The 20090-nt window shown below is 40.7% G+C and overlaps 1 pseudogene; it reads left to right on the top strand.

The window, feature by feature from the left end:
• Positions 1-801: 801 nt before the first annotated feature.
• Positions 802-19641, top strand: LOC127780166 (disease resistance protein Pik-2-like; annotated as a pseudogene).
• Positions 19642-20090: the final 449 nt, after the last annotated feature.

Genomic DNA, 20090 nt, shown 5'->3' with positions numbered 1-20090 from the left:
CAGGTGGGAGATTAACGAAATACTCCCTCCATCCCAAAATATTTGACGCCGTTGACTTTTTTAAATATGTTTGACCGTTCGTTTTATTCAAAAAATTTAAGTAATTATTAATTCTTTTCCTATCATTTGATTTATTGTTAAATATACTTTTATGTATACATATAGTTTTACATATTTCACAAAAGTTTTTGAATAAGACGAACGGTCAAACATGTTTTAAAAAGTCAACGGCGTCAAACATTTAGGGAAAGAGGTAGTATTATTGCAGCCAGATTATTCTATGTTGCTATGTTCCTGAAAATGTTGCTGTGAACATTATGTGAACTACAGAACAGTTTATTGGCTCCTATACCCGTTCTCTTCACTTTGATGCTTCTGAAATTGCTGAATTTTTGCATCCCTGTAATGCCCATCCATTTTGAACTCTGAATTTCAGCTTCTCTGAATATGTGATGTGTTTGTTGAAGCTTTAACTAGTAACGTATTTTATTATATATATAAGAATCTCAAAATTGAATTTGATTGAATGAGCGATGTACATGTGTTCTTGCAGCTAGTTTTTTTTTTTTTTGAACGGAAAACAGCACAGGTGTGCCTTTTCATTGAATAGAGTAGGAGAAAATACAACCCCTAAAGGTAAAGAAAGGGAACTATGCAGCTAGTATTTTTTTTAAACAACTTGCAGCTAGTAATAGTTGCATTTTTCCCTCGGGGCTGTTCAATGCTCGGCTCACTGCTCATTATTACAGTTATCACATTATTTCACTACTAGAAAAAAGGTTTTTCATATCGGCCATTTATATGTCCGCCACCCTCCTCGACCTCCTCTCCACCACGGCTGCATGCTGCCACGCCTCCTCCGACCTCCTCATGTCCAGGTAAGCCGCCGCCACTCATACATCCTTTTGTCCTGGATGCTGCAAACTGGGGGTAATTGAAATGGGATGAACCCAAAACAGTTCTGAAAACCAAACAGAGATATCTCCTGTTACTGAAATTTGAATTGACTATAGTACAAATTTTGTACAGAATTTGATAATAAGTTGTGCTGCCTTATGCCTTGTGCTGCCTTATCCAAATGTTTGATGAAATGCCTGGGACCTTGATGAGCATGCAAGCCTGTTTTGGTGAAATGCCTGGGACCTTGATGAGTATGCTGTTGCCTCTGAATTTTGGGGATATTTTAGACATTTGGCAGAATGAATTCATGGCATGGATGATCTTGGATTATGGGGATATAAATTGAGTTTTGGGAGTGATAGAAATTGGACAAACTGGATGGATTTGCTGTATGTTTAAGAGGTGAAAAATGGATTCTGCAAATGCAGTGATGCATAAACTCTGTTATTGCTTTATTTTATGTCAATCTAGCTGTTATTGCACATGTTGATTTTTTTTTATGAAAATGCTGAAAACAAAACAGAGATATCTCCTGTTCTGAAATCTGATATGTTGTATATGAAATCTGATATACATTGACATGGATTCACATTCTAATTTACTACATGAAATAATGAATGAATTTTTGCTGTAGACTTTGTGCAGTTGGTCCATAAGTAATATAAATCCTCTGACATTTTTTTTTCTGAAATCTGAGTTTGTAGATACATGCCTGGATATAAATTCTCTGAAATGCTCTGACATTTTTGCTGTAGACTTTGGCTGTAATATAAATTCTCTAAAATTTTGTCAAGTCTTGATTCTGAAATTGCTGTGATAAATTCTTCTTTTATAGGAAGTACAGTACTGAATTGTGGGTTGTACAATACTTAAATTCTGAAATCAGCCCTAGTATATTTTTGAATTAATCCATGAGTTGTTTTGAAGAGCTGTAGCTGTACAATCTGACCTACATAGTAAAAAATTGCTCTACTCTTGATTTAGACCGTATGCTCTGATACAGATGATCTAATATACTGCCTACACATGCATATAAGTTCAGAAACTGCTGTAGATTGTTCTGAAATATGAGACTGTAGTAGTGCTTGTTCTGAAATTGGGTTTTCAATATAGTATAAATTTGGTTTTCAATTTTTGACATTTCCCAGAACAATGGCTGTAGTATAAATTGTCTGAAATGGATATTTTCACTTCTCTGAAATGGCTGTAGCACTGAAATCTGAATACTAGCACTTGTTCTGAGTTCTCTGAGATCTGAATTCGTACTACCACTTGTTCTGAAATTTGAAACTTTATAGTACTTGTTCTAAATTTGCAGATGCAAAAGGATATAAACAACATATATAGCCTACTCGATTGGGATTAACATGTTATTGCTGGCTGTTATAGCTCATCAGTTAGACTTTTTTTTTTTTTGAACTAGGGCTGGAAGCCTCCATTTCCATTAACAGAAATGACAAAGGTCTCTACAAAAGTCTTACAGCAGAAAACAGTAAAAGGAGAGATCGAAATAGAACTAAGACTGTTCAGAACAGCCTAAACATCTACCCCGAGCCAGGGACAACTTTTTTAGTAACAAAAGACTGCTAACAAAAGATCGGAAGACAGCAAGAACAGAAAGGCCATGCTACACCATCTTCAGGCTTAAAACAGGGATAGCAAAAGCGCCACACTCTTCACATCTCCAGTCGTCTGGCACACAGTCTCCATCCATGTCTTGAGCTAAAGACCTCACTTGCCACTTGCTTTATGAGTATGGCTCCCAGCAGCAACCTTCTTCGATTTGCTTCCAACTTCTGCAAAACAGCCCAGTTCTCAATCCAATTACATGCTACATACACAGTTTCTATAGGATCAACAGGCAGAATATGTTCAAAACAAGCTTTGTTTCTTGTTTTCCATAAGGCCCATGTAAGTAGACTGATTATCATCGAGATATTTTTGTGTTCGTCAAAGGAAGAGCCTACATGTTTAAAAGCCGATGCTCAAGAGCAAGACTCCATTAGGCGTATCGCGACGCCTTCTGTGTTAGTCTGTACATCGGAAGATGCACGCTGTACTGTGACAGTTTCTGTGTTACCCTACACCCTAGTGTTGAATATCTTGTATAACCTTTATTCAAATGTTCAAACGGTTGAACCATAATCTTAGAGTTTCCATCTAGCGTGGTTCGGTGGGAAACTTACTCTCTCCGTTTCTAAATATTTGACGCCGTTGAATTTTTTAAATATTTTTTAAATATGTTTTTTGAATAAGACGAACGGTCAAACATATTTAAAAAATCACCGGTGTCAAATATTTAGAAACGGAGGGAGTATTCAGTTATGCATACTATTTTCTTACATACTTCCTCCAATGATTTTGCACACTGTTGTGTAGGATAGGATTGGTGGAAACAATTAACATTGGTTATCTTTAAGCAATGGTGGCAATGCTAAGATGTTTTTTTTCTTTTTGGTGGCTCTAGAGGGGTCCTTTGGATCTCTCTGTTGTACAGTTTTTTCATACTTCTTTTTCTTAATAGAATGAAGCGCAGTCCTCCTGTGTTTACGAGAAAGCAAACTCAGAAGAAGATTGGTGATATGACATGTCACAATACAATGCCTGTCAGAAGCAAGGTGCATTTTGAATTTTTCGTACTAGCTACAACAGCTACATGTTTTAATTACTGCATATTAAAAATGCCGAGAGTAAACAGTTGAACTGTTGTACCGTACCATGTAGTAGCTTGTCTAGAACCTTGTCGGTGCTGTGTCTGAAACTTTGCTTGTGCTTGCTTGTATCTACATTTTTTTCAAATTGGCTTCAGTACAAAATGAAGCTATCCCAAAATTTTAGAATTATGAATGTGATTATCCTTGCCTTGATCACTACAACTATATGTCATCATAAATCATTTTTTTTCTTTTGGAAACTGCAACCAAACTAAATAGTTTTGCAGTTCCCAGGAGGAATGTACTATCCACAATGCTATCCACTTCAACATTCATCCTCTTTGGACCAAAACAGATCACACTAGCGGAGACAACCGGTGGTACATTCAGGGAGTACATTGACACATTTGATGGCTACTCCTTCCTCTACCTAAGAGCTGGATCCAGGTCCAAGGAGCCGGTGCCGACCTCTTCAGAGACCCTTTTGTCCTCAACGAGAATATGTCAGTCGAGATATCGTCTCCTTCATCGTCGAAGTACGTGACGGTTGAAGATCTAGGCCCCCCCTAAGAAGGCTGCAGAGAGAGTGCTGCAACATTACTTGACAGAGTTCATGTCGACCTCAACCAAGCTAGGCGTTCGACGAACGTCGAACATCCTGTCAGCATACTAAGTTGTGTGTCAGTGAAGTGAAATAAGTTGTGTGTGAGTGAAATATGTCGAGCTCAAAGTTGTGTGTGAGTGAAGTGAGGGAGAGGAGCTCTATTTATAGGCTCCAAATATGACGGTTACATATATGGGAAATGTCCTACATGCCCTCCAACCGTCATTGGGATGAAATCAGGAGCGTACACGTGGAAGATGGTGATCAACGGCCTCAAGATGGGTTCGGCCTAACCCAAAAACCTTCCTCCCTGCCAAATTGGCAAATTGAGCAACGGTTGGCGCCAAATTGGCAAATGACAGCAAATTTAATCCTGGATGATATTCATGAGCAATAGTTGGCGTTCAAACCTCCGTAATTTACTATGTCACTGTTGTGACAGGGGCCGGGCTTATCGGCTCGTGTTTGTGCTTAAGATACTGCTGTAATCGCTCCCCTAGCTAAAACTATATTTTCTACTCTTCTAATATAATCGGCAAGCCTCTTGCCGCGCTTCCACTTAAAAAAAATCCTGTCAGCGTCGTCGAAGGTTGCTGACGATGGCAAGCTCTACTATGAAGTGTTGGGATACGCGTAGGCTACGATAGCATAAATCAAAATTTTCTATCGCGTAAACCAGGAACCATGCAAGTATTAGATCATAGATCGTTACCACTTGACGCGCTGCGCAGCGGAAGAAGACGCTGAGAAGTCGAAGGAACTCTCGCGAAGTAGCTTGCGTCAATGTAGAGGAAGTAGTCGATCGCACCGGCTCGACCTTCTCCTCCTCGTGCGTTCTTCTCGCCGTACTCCCACGCCGATCAGCACCGCAAACTAGCAGCGCCTCTACTGGTATCCACATGTACAGGGACGGAACGCCACGTGCAGATGTGCTAGCACCCGCGCGCGGCTAGGGTTTTGCTCGGGGAGGGAAGTGACGGCTAGGGTTTCTCACGTGATACAGTTCCTCTGCCGGTCACACCCCTCACGAATATATAGGATCCATTACTCGGGCCTCAAGGCCCGTAGGACTCCTATTCGGATCCCTGTCCGAATTAAGCTCATATTGGATCTCCATCCAATCCCCTTATTTCGGCCCATTAAGCGTGCAACCCTGTAGGTTCATATATACTCGGCTGTAACCCGAAAACTCCTTTTCGGTCCACGCACCAACAGCGGCCCCTAGCAGAACGTATTGACCCACCGGGCATACATAAAGATCATATCGGCTGAACCTCTGATGTATACTTGTATGAACCCCTTTGCCTCACGATATCGATTAAGCTCAAGGCTAGATATGTGCCATCCTCTAATAGCTCAATCATTCACTCGAACCTGTTGATAGATTATATAACTTGTGATTGACTCCTCAATCACCTTTGGCATGGCCATGCACTTCCATAATCTACAACATCGAGGGGCCCAGAGATATCTCTCCATAGGAGGGGCAAATCCCATTTTGATTATTCATATCTCACTACATGTATCATAGCATACCCGAAAACTACTTTTATAACTACCCAATTACGGAGTAGCATTTAGCAGTCCCTAAGTAAGCTACTACACATGTTGGGAACCATTATAATCACAGGTCTACGGATTCAACACCAACACTAAATGAGATCAGTGATGACACAACACATATGGCTCTTGCAGTGTCTCATGTTGGGTCTATCCAACAACATGTTCACCAACATGTGTCCACATTATTAATTTGGTATCTCTATACCATGATCCATGAGACATGATCATCAATTAATACATGTGCTGATTATCTAAACATATTTGTTCCACATATGATATTTGATTAGGGATCCTTTAGAAATAGCAACACACAACATAAAGAGTCTCATGAAAGAATCACATATTCATTAACCAATAATGAGTTTATCCATTTCAAGGAACAAAGTCGGATAAATATGTAAACATAGTGTGTGATACAATCATCTCTATGATTGCCTCTAGGGCATATCACTAATAGTCTCCCACTTGCACTAGAGTCAATCATGAACGTATCTTGTACCCATTGCCCTAGTGTGTGCCTCATGCTTAGGCTGAGGGAGTGGCTTTGTCAACGAATCTGGAACACTCAAATCCGTATGTATTTTGCATATCTTCACATCTCCTCTACCCACTATCTCGCGAATGAGGTGATACCGCCGTAAAATGCGTTTGGACTTTTGATGCGATCTAGGCTCCTTGGCTTGCGCAATGGCACCACTATTATCGCAATAGAGGTCCATAGGGCTAGAAGCACTAGTCATCACACCTAGTTGAGAAACAAATTTCTTTATCCAAACAGCCTCCTTTGCTGCTTCAGAAGCGGCAATGTATTCGGCTTCTGTTGTAGAATCAGCCACTGTATCTTGCTTGGAACTCTTCCAACTCATAGCGCCTCCATTCAGGCAGAATACAAATCCAGACTGCGATATAAAATCATCTTTGTCGGTTTGGAAGCATGCGTCAGTGTAACCATTTACAACGAGCTCTTCCTGTCCTCCATAGACTAGGAACATATCCTTAGTTCTTCTCAAGTACTTTAGGATATTCTTTACAGCTCTCCAGTGACTCTTACCTGGATCTGATTGGTATCGGCTTGTTGCACTAAGTGCATATGAAACATCTGGACGTGTACATAGCATAGCATATATAATGGATCCGATTGCCGAGGCATATGGAATCACACTCATCTTGTTTCGCTCATCAGTCGTTTGAGGACACTAATTCTTGCCAAGATTAATGACATGTGACATCGGTAAGAAACCTTTCTTAGAATCTTGCATGTTGAACCTCTTCAACACCTTGTCAATGTATGTACTCTGGCTTAATCCAATTAGCCCCTTTGATCTATCTCTATAGATCCTTATGCCCAGAATATATGCTGCTTCCCCTAAGTCCTTCATTGAAAAACTATTTTTCAACGATGTCTTAACGGATTCAAGCATAGGAATATCATTCCCAATCAATAATATGTCATCTACATATAGGATTAGAAACACCAGTGCGCTCCCCCTAATCTTCTTGTATACACAAGGCTCTTCTTCATTTTTGACAAAGCCCAACGCCTTGACTACTTCGTCAAAACGAATATTCCAACTCCGAGATGCTTGCTTCAACCCATAAATGGATTTCTGCAATTTTTATATCTTTTTAGCTGATTGTGGATCAACGAATCCCTTGGGTTGTGTCATGTACACATCCTCATCGAGATTTCCATTGAGGGAAGTTGTTTTGACATCCATTTTCCATATCTCATAATCGAAATAGGCAGAAATTGCTAAAACAATCCGAATAGATTTTAGCATGGCGACTGGCGAGAAAGTTTCATCATAATCAACACCTTGAATTTGTCTGAAACCTTTTGCCACCAATCATGCCTTGTAGATGTGAACATTTCCATCTACATCTGTCTTTTTCTTAAAGACCCATTTGCACTCAATGGCTTTTACACCATCAGGTGGATCAACCAAGTTCCAAACTTGATTGACATGCATGGATTCTATTTCGGATTTCATGGCTCCAAGCCATTTCTCAGAGTCTGGTCCCACCATTGCTTCCTCATAGGTAGTAGGTTCATCGTTGTCTAACAACAATATATCACGTTGTCCTGTAGTTAACAACGCATACCTCGCAGGTGTACGCCGTATCCTTTCGGACCTTCGTGAAGCTGGTACTTCCACAACTGGTTCAACAACAACTTGTTCAACCTGTTGAACAACATCTTGCTCAGCTTGTTGTGGTTGTGTGGACGTTGAAGCGTTTTCCGGTGTTTCCTGAATTTCTTCAAGTCGCACCATGCTCCCATTATCCTTTCTTGAAATAAACTCTTTTTCCAAGAAAACACCGTGTCGGGCGACAAACACTTTGCCCTCTTCCTGATTATAAAAATAATATCCTTTCGTTTCCTTAGGATACCCCACAAAGAAGCATTTATCTAATTTAGTTGTGAGTTTGTCGGATTGCAAACGTTTTACATAGACCTCACAGCCCCAAATCTTTAGGAAAGACAAACTGGGATGCTTCCCTATCCATATCTCATACGGTGTCTTATCCACTGATTTTGATGGAACCCTGTTTAGTGTGAACGCAGCTGTCTTTAGAGCGTAACCCCAAAAGCTTAGCGGCAGATTAGTTTGGCTCATCATTGATCGCACCATGTCCAACAATGTACGATTCCTCCGTTCAGACACCCCATTCCACTGAGGTGTTCCTGGCGGAGTGAGTTGTGGAACAATTCCACACTCCTTTAGATGATTACCAAATTCAAGGCTCAAGAACTCTCCACCACAATCAGATCGTAGATACTTGATTGTCTTGCCCAAATGATTTTGTACCTCATTCTAAAATTCCTTGAACTTTTCAAAGGACTCAGACTTATGTCTCATTAAGTAGACATAACCATATCTACTAAAGTCATCGGTAAAAGTAATAAAGTACCCAAAACCACCTCTGGCAATTGAGCTCATTGGTCCACATACATCAGTATGTACTAGTGCCAATTGTTCACTTGCCCTTTCACTTTGACCCGTGAAAGGTGCCTTTGTCATTTTGCCAAGTAAACAAGATTCACATGTCTCAAATGATTCAAAATCAAACGAGTGTAGAAGTCCATCTCTTTGAAGCTTCTCCATGCGTTTCTCATTTATATGACCCAAGCGACAATGCTAAATAAAAGTGTGATTCAAATCATTAGGACGTTGCCTTTTTGCATTAATGTTATAGACTGAACATCCATCAAGATTCACAATGTATAAGCCATTCATCATGGGTGCATGGAAATAGAAAAATGTCATTATAATAGACTGAACAACCATTGTCCACAGATCTAAAACCATAACCCCCTGCTTGCAAACAAGAAGCAGAGATAACGTTCTTATACAAAGCTGGAATGCAATAACAATTATTTAACTCCAAAACTAATCATGACGGTAAAGATAATGGCATAGTGCCGACCGCAACAGCAGCAACTCTTGCTCCATTGCCCACACGAATGTCCACTTCACCTCTTGCTAAGCTCCTACTTCTTTTCAGCCCCTGCAACGATTTGCATATGTAAGCAACTGACCCGGTATCAAATACCCAAGAATTAGTAGAGGAAGTAGCAAGATTAATTTCTACAACATTAATACCTGAGGTGGAACTCTTTCCATCCTGTTGCTTCTGCTTGAGCTGCTCTAGGTATTTCTTACAGTTTCTCTTTCAATGACCTGTCTCCTTGCAAAAGAAGCACTTTGCATCCTTAGCAGGCCCTTTCTTTTGAACCTTGGTCTTAGAGTTGCTAGTACTCATGATCTCATCAGAGTTTAGCTTTCTCTTTTGACCACTCTTCTTGTTGTTGGGCTTGCGCTTATGCATAACCATCACATGGTTGGAGTTTTTCTTAATGCTTTCCTCGGCAGTCTTTAGCATCCCATGCAATTCTGCCAAGGTCCTGTTCAGGTTGTTCATGTTGAAAATTCATTATGAACGACTCAAAGCTAGGAGGGAGCGACTGGAGAATCAAATCAGTAGCCAACTCTCGGCTGAGGGGAAAACCAAGCTTATCTAGACTCTCGGTGTAACCAATCATTTTGATCACATGTGGGCTCACTGGATTACCTTCTACAAGCCTGCACGCAAACAAGGACTTTGAGGTATTAAACCTCTCAGCTCTTGCTTGGTCCTCAAACATGTTACGTAGTCCCGTGATTATCGCATGAGCATCTAATGCCTCATATTGTCTTTGAAGCTCAGGGGACATAGTAGCAAGCATGAGACAACTTATATCAAGATAATCATTGCATCGCTTTTCATACTCCCTACATTGAGCAGCAGGAGCATTGTTGGGCAAGTTAGCTGGAAAAGGCTCTGTAAGCACAAACTCTTTGTGTTCTTGCCTGAGAACAATTCTCAGGTTGCGATATCAATCCATGAAGTTTGTTCTAGTCATCTTCTCTTTCTCAAGAATAGACCGCAAGTTAAAATTGGATGGTGCAGGAGCTGCCATGATCTACAATAGAAATATATGTATGCAAAATCAGCACCATGTTTACATTTAACCTTTCATTAAACAATTTAACAAAAGATACTCCCACTATGTATTGTGAAACAAAATTCCCTCTAGTAACATAGTGAGTCAAGATCCTCATTTTATTAGTGTCTAGTGAGTTTTGGCATCACACCTAAACAACTATCAAAATAGGTAAGCAACACCTTGCTAATCACATCATATGTGACTCTTGTGCTGTTGGGGTGACATCTCCATGTCCAACCCAACCTATGCCCCAAGGTCCAAAACCATTTTGACAACCTTGTCAAGTAAACCAATAATCTCCGCATATAGATGTCCGACATCTATCCTATTTTATCATGATAAAAAGTGACACTTTGCTATGGCAAACCCATCACTTATGATCACAACCGTAATAGGTGCAATTATTGGAAGAGCATAAATTACACTTAATTTTTCTGAGGGGATCTATCCTACCATGTCATATCAAATATACAATAGTAATAAAGTAAGATAGATATAAAACCCCAAGTGAAATCTAAGGGGCAACGCACACGGCGGTCCTGCTGTGTCTGAAACTTTGCTTGTGCTTGCTTGTATCTACATTTTTTTCAAATTGGCTTCAGTACAAAATGAAGCTATCCCAAAATTTTAGAATTATGAATGTGATTATCCTTGCCTTGATCACTACAACTATATGTCATCATAAATCATTTTTTTTCTTTTGGAAACTGCAACCAAACTAAATAGTTTTGCAGTTCCCAGGAGGAATGTACTATCCACAATGCTATCCACTTCAACATTCATCCTCTTTGGACCAAAACAGATCACACTAGCGGAGACAACCGGTGGTACATTCAGGGAGTACATTGACACATTTGATGGCTACTCCTTCCTCTACCTAAGAGCTGGATCCAGGTCCGAGGAGCCGGTGCCGACCTCTTCAGAGACCCTTTTGTCCTCAACGAGAATATGTCAGTCGAGATATCGTCTCCTTCATCGTCGAAGTACGTGACGGTTGAAGATCTAGGCCCCCCCTAAGAAGGCTGCAGAGAGAGTGCTGCAACATTACTTGACAGAGTTCATGTTGTCACAGCCTGAATTTTCGTTTCAGGATTTATAAATTATTTAATAAATTATTAATAGAATTTATATTAAATGTTCATTAATTTACAAGTGAAGTTAAATGTGAGAAATAAAATTTCCTAAATATAAAGCATGGCTGGATTTAATTTTTAGTAAATTCTCCATGATTAATTATACTCTCTGGAATTTTCTCGAATTTTTCAGAGCTCAATTCCTAATTTTAATAATACAAAGAATATTTCAGTAATTAGTTAATCATTAAATTAATCAATTAATGATCTAATAATTATAGTTATGTTAAACGTTTTTCTTGTTTAAAAATCCTTAAATTATAAATTGTTGTTTAAAAGGAATTATTAGAAATGGTCTTAAAAGTCTAAAAGAGAATATCCAATTTTAATTCTCCAAATATCAATATAAAAGTGGGCTAGATAAAATTTTATTAAATACTTCTCTTGTTTCTATAGTTCCTAGATTTTTTTGGAATTTATTTGAGCAAAGGAAGTATTTTTAATAAATGGAATTGCATTTCATGAATAATTTAAATAGAAAATGTTTTAAAATCCTTCTTTTGGATTTGGGCCGAAAGTCAGCCCAAGTCTCTTCTCTCTTCCTTCCTCTCATCCCAGCCAAAGTCTAGTTTTCCTCCCCAAGCAGCACTGTCCATCTTCCAGCTTTGGACAGAGCCGAGCCAGCCGTGCCGTGTCCTGTTGCCGCCGATCCCCTCCAAAATCCGACCTCCTCGTTGCTCCTCTTTCCAAAGTAGTTGCGGGAATGGAATCCTCTTAATCTCCTCTACAATTTCCCCAAGAAATCCCCAAATATTTCTATGGAAATCGTTTCCAATTTCGCGGTTCAATCTTTCCTTTTTCCGGCGAAGATCTAAACTTTCCCGAGTTTTTCCCGTCGATGTGGGCTCGATTCCAGGCTCCCATGGCTATATAAAGGACCCCCTCGTCATCCTCTACCTATCCCCACAAGTCCCATCTTCCGCCGTCGCCGGAATCGCTCTCCCCGCGCTCTCCTTCTCTCTGCAAGCGCCGGCCGCCGCTCCAGCCGCGCCGTTCGTCGTCGTCCATCGTTGCATTTGGTCGCCGCTGCCACCGTTGGATTCACAAGAAGGAGAAGAAGCCCGACAGCCATCTTCCCGAAGCCGAAGACCCCGGGAAGCCCGTCGTCGCCGTGAAGGCCGAGTTTGCCGCCTCGGTATGATCTCCGGCCGAGCCTCCTCGCTGTTGCGGTCGTCGCCGGTTCACCCCGAGGCCGTCGTCGGCATCGCAGCGCCAAGCCGAAGCCCGTACACTATTCGTTTGAGCATCTTGATCCTATATTTAAATTATCTATTTATTTCAACTGTACATTTATTTTCGAATGTCACCGGGTAGTGTGAACCTGTTCCTTTGTTATGGCCAATTTGCATTGATTACCCTATTTCTTAATTAACTTGGGTTATAATTTGACTTGTTGGATTTATATATTGGTTCAACTAGATGTATTAGATATAATTGCTTAGCCATGCTTAGAAACATTAGTATAGCAGTGGGATAACTAATGTTTCACTGTTACTTAATGATGTACATGGTAAAGGTAGCTCACGATGGCTAATCGTGATTGGTTAATTAATTAATTGCCAACTAAAACTTGATAATGGTGGGTTGTGAGCACATGGTTTTGATGGTCGTGCTCATGACAATTAAGGACCGGTTCACGAGTTTCGGTTGTGAAACATTAACCGTGCCAACCACAAGCCAGCATGGGCAACGGCTTTACCTTTTGTATAGCATGGTTCATTGCGGGGCACCAGACTGAGAAGTGGTGGAGATAAGCCCACGGGGGTCGCTGGGGAGTCCATGCCTTGTTATATAAGGGGGTGATTATGATCCGAGAATGGTGCGCTGTGGTGGATTGTGTTGTGCGAAGGGCACTGTCACAGCTCCTTTCCGAGGTACCGTGGTGGTATTGAGGCCCATGGTGACATGTTGTGGGGCTGTGTCTTGTGAGTACAGTGGTACACCTCTGGCTAGAGTAAAACTATTCGAATAGCCATGCCCGCGGTTATGGGCGGGTCTAACAATGTCTTTCGTGATTAGTCTCACACTTCTCACCATAATAAACGATGCTATAATTGGTAATAATTTGATTAGCTCCTGGTTTGGAATGGTACATTCCTGGTTTGGAGATAGATCTGTACAGCCGGGTATGGTTGTTCAGGATGGTTGGGCCTGTGCAGCATGGGTGTGCTCTTCAGCGTTGATTAATATTGATGATTAATTACTCTACTGTTTTACAATTCTTAACTGTTTGCTAAATGCTACTTTTGCAAATAAGCTCTATATTATGCCTCCCTTTGGTATCCTTGTGCACTTGCTTATTTGCTGTGTGGCTTGCTGAGTATGTCATATACTCACCTTGCAATAATCCATCAAACCTCAGTTGAAGACAAGTTGCAAAGGAGAAGACGTTTGGCTTATACCCCAGTTGAGCTACCTGTGGGAGTGGAGCCGGAGCTTCGCTAGACCGTAATTCCGCTGCTGTTTTCTCTATTCTTTTGTAAGTATGTAACGTCGTATTATTAATAAATATGTATATTAAATTGTCAGTTTGTGTACCTCGGCTGATTCCTGGATGAGGATTTTATGCACAAATGAGTTCGGAAATTACTAGTGAATTTCTAGGCGTGACACATGTCGACCTCAACCAAGCTAGGCATTCGACGAACGTCGAACATCCTGTCAGCATACTAAGTTGTGTGTGAGTGAAGTGAAATAAGTTGTGTGTGAGTGAAATATGTCGAGCTCAAAGTTGTGTGTGAGTGAAGTGAGGGAGAGGAGCTCTATTTATAGGCTCCAAATATGACGGTTACATATATGGGAAATGTCCTAAATGCCCTCCAACTATCATTGGGATGAAATCAGGAGCGTACACGTGGATGGGTTCGGCCGAACCTAAAATCCTTCTTCCCGGTCAAATTGGCAAATTGAGAAACAGTTGGCGCCAAATTGGCAAATGACAGCAAATTTCATCCTGGACGATATTCATGAGCAACAGTTGGTGTTCAAACCTCCGTAATTTACTATGTCACAGTTGTCGCAGGGGCCGGGCTTATCGGCTCGTGTTTGTGCTTAAGATATTGCTGTAATCGCTCCCCTAGCTAAAACTATATTTTCAACTCTTCTAATATAATCGGCAAGCCTCTTGCCGCGCTTCCACTTAAAAAAATATCCTGTCAGCGTCGTCGAAGGTTGCTGACGATGGCAAGCTCTACTATGAAGTGTTGGGATACGCGTAGGCTACGATAGCATAAATCAAAATTTTCTATCGCGTAAACCAGGAACCATGCAAGTATTAGATCGTAGATCATTACCACTCGACACGCTGCGAAGCGGAAGAAGACGCTGAGAAGTCGAAGGAACTATCACGAAGTAGCGCGCGTCGATGTAGAGGAAGTAGTCGATCGCACCGGCTCGACCTTCTCCTCCTCGTGCGTTCTCCTCGCCGTACTCCCACGCCGATCAGCACCGCAAACTAGCGGCGCCTCTACTGGTATCCACATGTACATGGACGGAACGCCACGTGCAGATGTGCTAGCACCCGCGCGCGGCTAGGGTTTTGCTCGGGGAGGGAAGTGACAGCTAGGGTTTCTCACGTGATACAATTCCTCTGCTGGTCACACCCCTCACGAATATATAGGATCCATCACTCGGGCCTCCAAGGCCCGTAGGACTCCTATTCGGATCCCTATCCGAATTAAGCTCATATTGGATCTCCATCCAATCCTCTTATTCCGGCCCATTAAGCGTGCGACCCTGTAGGTTCATTGTTTAGTATTCGTACTAAGTGCTCTAATACTAGGACTCTGGATAAAGAAGGAAGTTCCTGCGCAAGTATTAGAGTAGTAATTAATAACTTAGGCGTTGTGTCTAGATAAGAGATTACCTTTGTTTGTTGTGTATCCCACGGAGTTGTTAGAGGCAGACGGCAGGTAGTGACAGCCCTGAATCCCGTCCCAGTAACCCTCCATGTTCGGGTACATCATAGAGCTATAGCCGGAACCACGCTGGCAGACTAGCAGGGATTAGTGCCCGAAGCAACAGATAGAAAATTACATTTACTTAGCTTAGATAATTAAAGCACATAGAAATTCCTCTCTAACCTAGCTAGCCTACCCATAGTTGTTGTCCTTGGATCGTCTTAGCCTTCGGTAGATTACACACGTTCCCTGAGTTCGATATCCTTTTGGAGTCACCCGAAGGTGAAGTGCTACAGCGGTATTCCATGCGCTTGCGGATTTATCTGCGGGCGTAAGAAATACCATGAAGCATTTATGGCGCCGTTGCCGGGGAACGTTTGCTAATTTATCCGAGTCTAGGTCATCCTCGTATCTTTATTTTTATTTCTTCATCTTTTATTTCTTTCCTTGATGGAACAACCCACGATTCAAAACATTTCTACTCCTCGGGCTAATCTCTGTGAGCCATCGTGTTCTTCAAAACCAATCCTTTCGGATGGCTACGAAATTGGTCCTGGTTTTGTAGCCATGATTCGAGAGCAAACCTTCTCTGGTAGTATTGGTGAAAACCTGTACCTCGAACTTCGGGACTTTGAGCTAGTGTGTTCATACCTATCCATTGTAGGCATGACACATGAAACTCTAAAGTGGAAGTTGTTTTATTTTTCTCTTAGAGATGAAGCGAAGCAATGGTACACACTGTCTGTCAAGAAATTCCTCGGTGAATGGAAGGAGCTTAAGTGCATGTTTTGCCTTACTTTCTTTTCATTAACCCGTGTGATTAATGTTCGATTAGACATCCTTTCTTTCCGACAGAACGAGAAGGAATCACTTAGTGCAGCCTAGGCCAAGTACTCACTGTTAACTCAGTCTGGCCCAGACTTGTCTTTACCCGGTCATGTGTTATTGTTTTGTAGCATTCATGTTATTCCTTTTTGATGGCCCAATGGACCTAACAAGGGAATCAGAAATGGCAGCTCCGGATGAATCTTTTTACTACTAGTGAAGATCGGTTGGTAGCGAGGGGGTATATATATGGAACTAGGATGTAAATAATCAGAAACTTAAGAGAAAAAACAGTCAAAAAAATTAGGAAAGGTAGCATCTCTTAGAGTAGGTGGTTAATGAATAAGTTAAAAAAAGTAGTCACTTCAGAAATTAAATGACCACCTTTTCTACCATAAAATCTAAATCAAGAGCATCTCGTTATAGTCGTAACCAGTGATGGGGCATCACATGACTGGAAGAATCTACTTAATTATAGCATTAGTCCATCAAGCAAGTAGAAAATACATTCCTACCACTTATATTTTAAATAAAATTTTCTCTTAAATTAGTTATCCGATCTACGATCTAATTACACCGTTATGTTTATAGCAATTTAATCTTTATAACAAGATCTTACATGATTATATTTTTATGAAAAAAATCCAAATTACTTTTATAATATATCTAAATTACTTTTATTTTTCTTTAAATTACTTCTTAGACGTAAAAAAGTAAATTCAATAAAACCTAAAAGTAATTTACATATATTATAGAAGCAACTTACAAAAACAAAGTAATTTGTCACGACAATAAAAGTAAATCTATTGTGGGGTAAAAACTTAAGTTCATCTAGAAATTAAATTTTATCAACATATTATAGAACTAACCAATAAAGTAAATTGTTCATTTTATGTCCAAAAAGTAATTTATATATATGATAAAAGTAAATTACGTATATAATAAAAGTAATTTACAACATATATATACCTTTTCATCAAAATATAAGCATGCAAGATCTTGTTATAAAGATTTAATTACAAAGAATACAATGGTATAATCTGACTGTAGATTGGATATGTAATTTGAAAGAAAAGTTTATTTGAAGTTTAGCTATTAGGACTATCTTTCTTTGTTGTTGCATGCTTGCATACTCCCCACATGAGAAAAAAATGAATGTTAATTAGACATGTCTACTTTCGGAAAGCGCACTCAGTTGAATAGGGTACTAGTTATGAAAATAATTGGGACAGTAGTTTAGACTATCATGAGACCACATGCTGTGTAGTGGCGTCCTTTTTCTATTTATTAGTCAACTAGTTTATTATTTGTCAATCATCCAAATAACAAAATAAACTATCACTAGTACTTATACAATCCACAGCCATATTTGTAATTTATGTAGCTAATTGTACATGCCATGATATATCACATATTATCTATAATGCCAACCTTTCTGAGACAGCCTTGAGGGTGGCAGATGACAAGTGGGCTCAGGGATTTTTTTTTCCTTTGCTGACTGGATTATCGTATTGGCGGCACGTGAGTAAGCTAGAGTCAAAACCGTGAAAAACATTGCTTAGCGGGATTATTTGTCATGTATGAATAGTTGAGGTGTAGAATATGAGGTATTCAAGTTCATGGGGATAATTTGGTTGACGATGGTAGTTCAGGGTAATTCGGATTTTTTTTTTTAGATTTGCAAAGGTTAGTGATTTGACATATAAGAAAAAAGATGACTGATGAATAGAAAAACTGATTTAATCAGGTACCTTATTGTGATTGATAATGTATGGTCCATATCAGCTTGGGAAGCTATACTATCAAGACTGCCGGATAACAAGTGCAGCGGCAGAATCATTGTCACCACTAGGATAGAGCATGTTGCCAGGGCGTGCAGCTCACCTAGCCTTGAGGAAGACTACTACATCCATCGAATTAAGCCCCTCCAATTCGAAGATGCCAAGAAATTGTTCATTAATGCAGTATTTGGCCCTCAACAAGATTGCCCACAGCATTTGGTAGAAACAATGCACAAGATATTAACAAGATGCACTGGACTACCGCTGGCTATTGTCTGCATTGGCAGACTTTTGGCAGGCTACAGGTCACCGGACGGCATAGAGATGTGGACGAGGGTTTCCAACTCAATTGGCTCTCAGATGGAGAACAACCCTACCCTCGAGGGGATGAGACAGATCAAAACACTCAACTATAACCACCCACCTCATCATCTTAGGGCTTGCATGATGTATCTGAGCATTTTCCCTGAAGATTATGATATTGGCAAGAATAGACTGTTGTACAGATGGATTGCCGAGGGCTTAGTTTCCGAGCAACAAGGGCTGACACTCATCGAAGTTGCAGAAGCCTACTTTGATGACCTGGTGAGCAGGCATATGATTCAACCACCCCGTGTCGAACCCTATGGCAAGGAGCCAAAGTGTCGAGTACACGACATGATGCTTTATATTACTGTGTCGAAGGCCTTAGAATCCAACTTTGTCAGGTTGGTAGGAAACCAATGCCAAGGTACTAATTCATATGGCAGTGTTCGTCGTCTGTCCATCCACAGTGATGACCAAGGGTATGGCATTGACAATACAAAATTGAGTCACATCCGGTCATTGACCACTTTTCGCCCCAGTGGTCATCAAAGGCTATTGGATAAACTATCCGAGTTCACCCTAATGAGGGTGCTCGACCTACAAGATTGTGAGGATTTGCATAACTAGCATATGAAGCACGTTTGTCGATTATTCCTACTCAAATTCCTAGGCTTGAATGGAACAGATATAACAGAATTGCCTAGCCAGATAAACAAGCTACATCATTTGTACACTCTATGGTTATATGAAACATTGCTTAACAAGGTCCCGGAATCCTTGATTGATCTAGAGCAACTTGAGCGCGTGGGTTTCACAAATAGACATGACCCAACAATACTTCTGAGGCTACCCCGTCACATTAGGAAAATGAAGGTCTTACAACAGATATATAGTTTCGAACTCCGTAAGGACGACGTTCAACTTGCCAGAGAGATCGGTGACCTTGTACAGTTGCAAGTTCTCGGTGTCATCATCAATTGCTCCAATTGCTCCAATGAGCAGGTTCTCATCGAGCTCGCCAAATCCATAGGAAGGTCTCTACGAGTTGTTTATGGATGGCATGCGTTTTCAGGCAAACAACATGAATTTTCTCCTTGAGCTCCCCTCGCCACCAATGTTTCTCCGGGTACTCTACATCCGTGGCACTATCAACAAAATTCCAGGCTGGCTTCAGTCACTCACTCACCTCGTCCTGATAGAGTTAGTTGTTCTTGATTACTAGTGAGGGTATGCCACGAGTTTTCGGGTTTGAGAAAGGAGCCATGCCAAAGCTCGAAACCTTAGTTATAAATTTCCATGGCAAAGAAAGTATTCTTGATGGCGTCGAGCACTTGAAGAGACTTAAGGAGGTGAGGCTCCATGATTGGAAGAATTACAATGGCCCACATAGTGTAGTGGACCAGCTGAAGGCTAAGAGCAAAAGTCGTCACAGGTCGGATCAGTTCAAAATTATAGTGACACACAGTGATCTAATGTCCAAATTGTAATCATGTATGTTTGGCTTTTTATTATTTTCCAATTTACACTCCTGATCTGTTTGACATAACTCCAGATCTCATATCCACATTGGATTAGAAGCTTGTATGTTAAATTATACTAGTGTTTAAAATTTTTTATTTCATCTAAAATAGAAACAAAAATAATTTATGAAAATGTTATCAATATCGAGCGTAGCGCTCAAACTAAGTAGTAGCGCGCCTCTTACCGAACCCCCCACCATCGTACTGACGTAATTCTTTTACTGCTAATTCATCCTGCCACCTAGCGTTTCATCTAGTCCGCATCCAAGACACATTAATTTTTTTTACTATCCAACACACCCCTATTTATACTTTCTTTTTACCATGCCGTAAGCAACCGCTAAGCACTTTCCCCTCCGCTCCCCCGGTTTTTCTAGATCAGGAGCAGCACCAGGCGAGGACGATCGTCGGCGGCG

The sequence above is a fragment of the Oryza glaberrima genome, chromosome 7 (genome assembly GCF_000147395.1).
Source record: "Oryza glaberrima chromosome 7, OglaRS2, whole genome shotgun sequence".
NCBI classification, from domain to species: Eukaryota; Viridiplantae; Streptophyta; class Magnoliopsida; order Poales; family Poaceae; genus Oryza; species Oryza glaberrima.
Note: the sequence above shows the minus strand (reverse complement) of the source record. Positions and strands in the feature narration are given on the sequence as shown.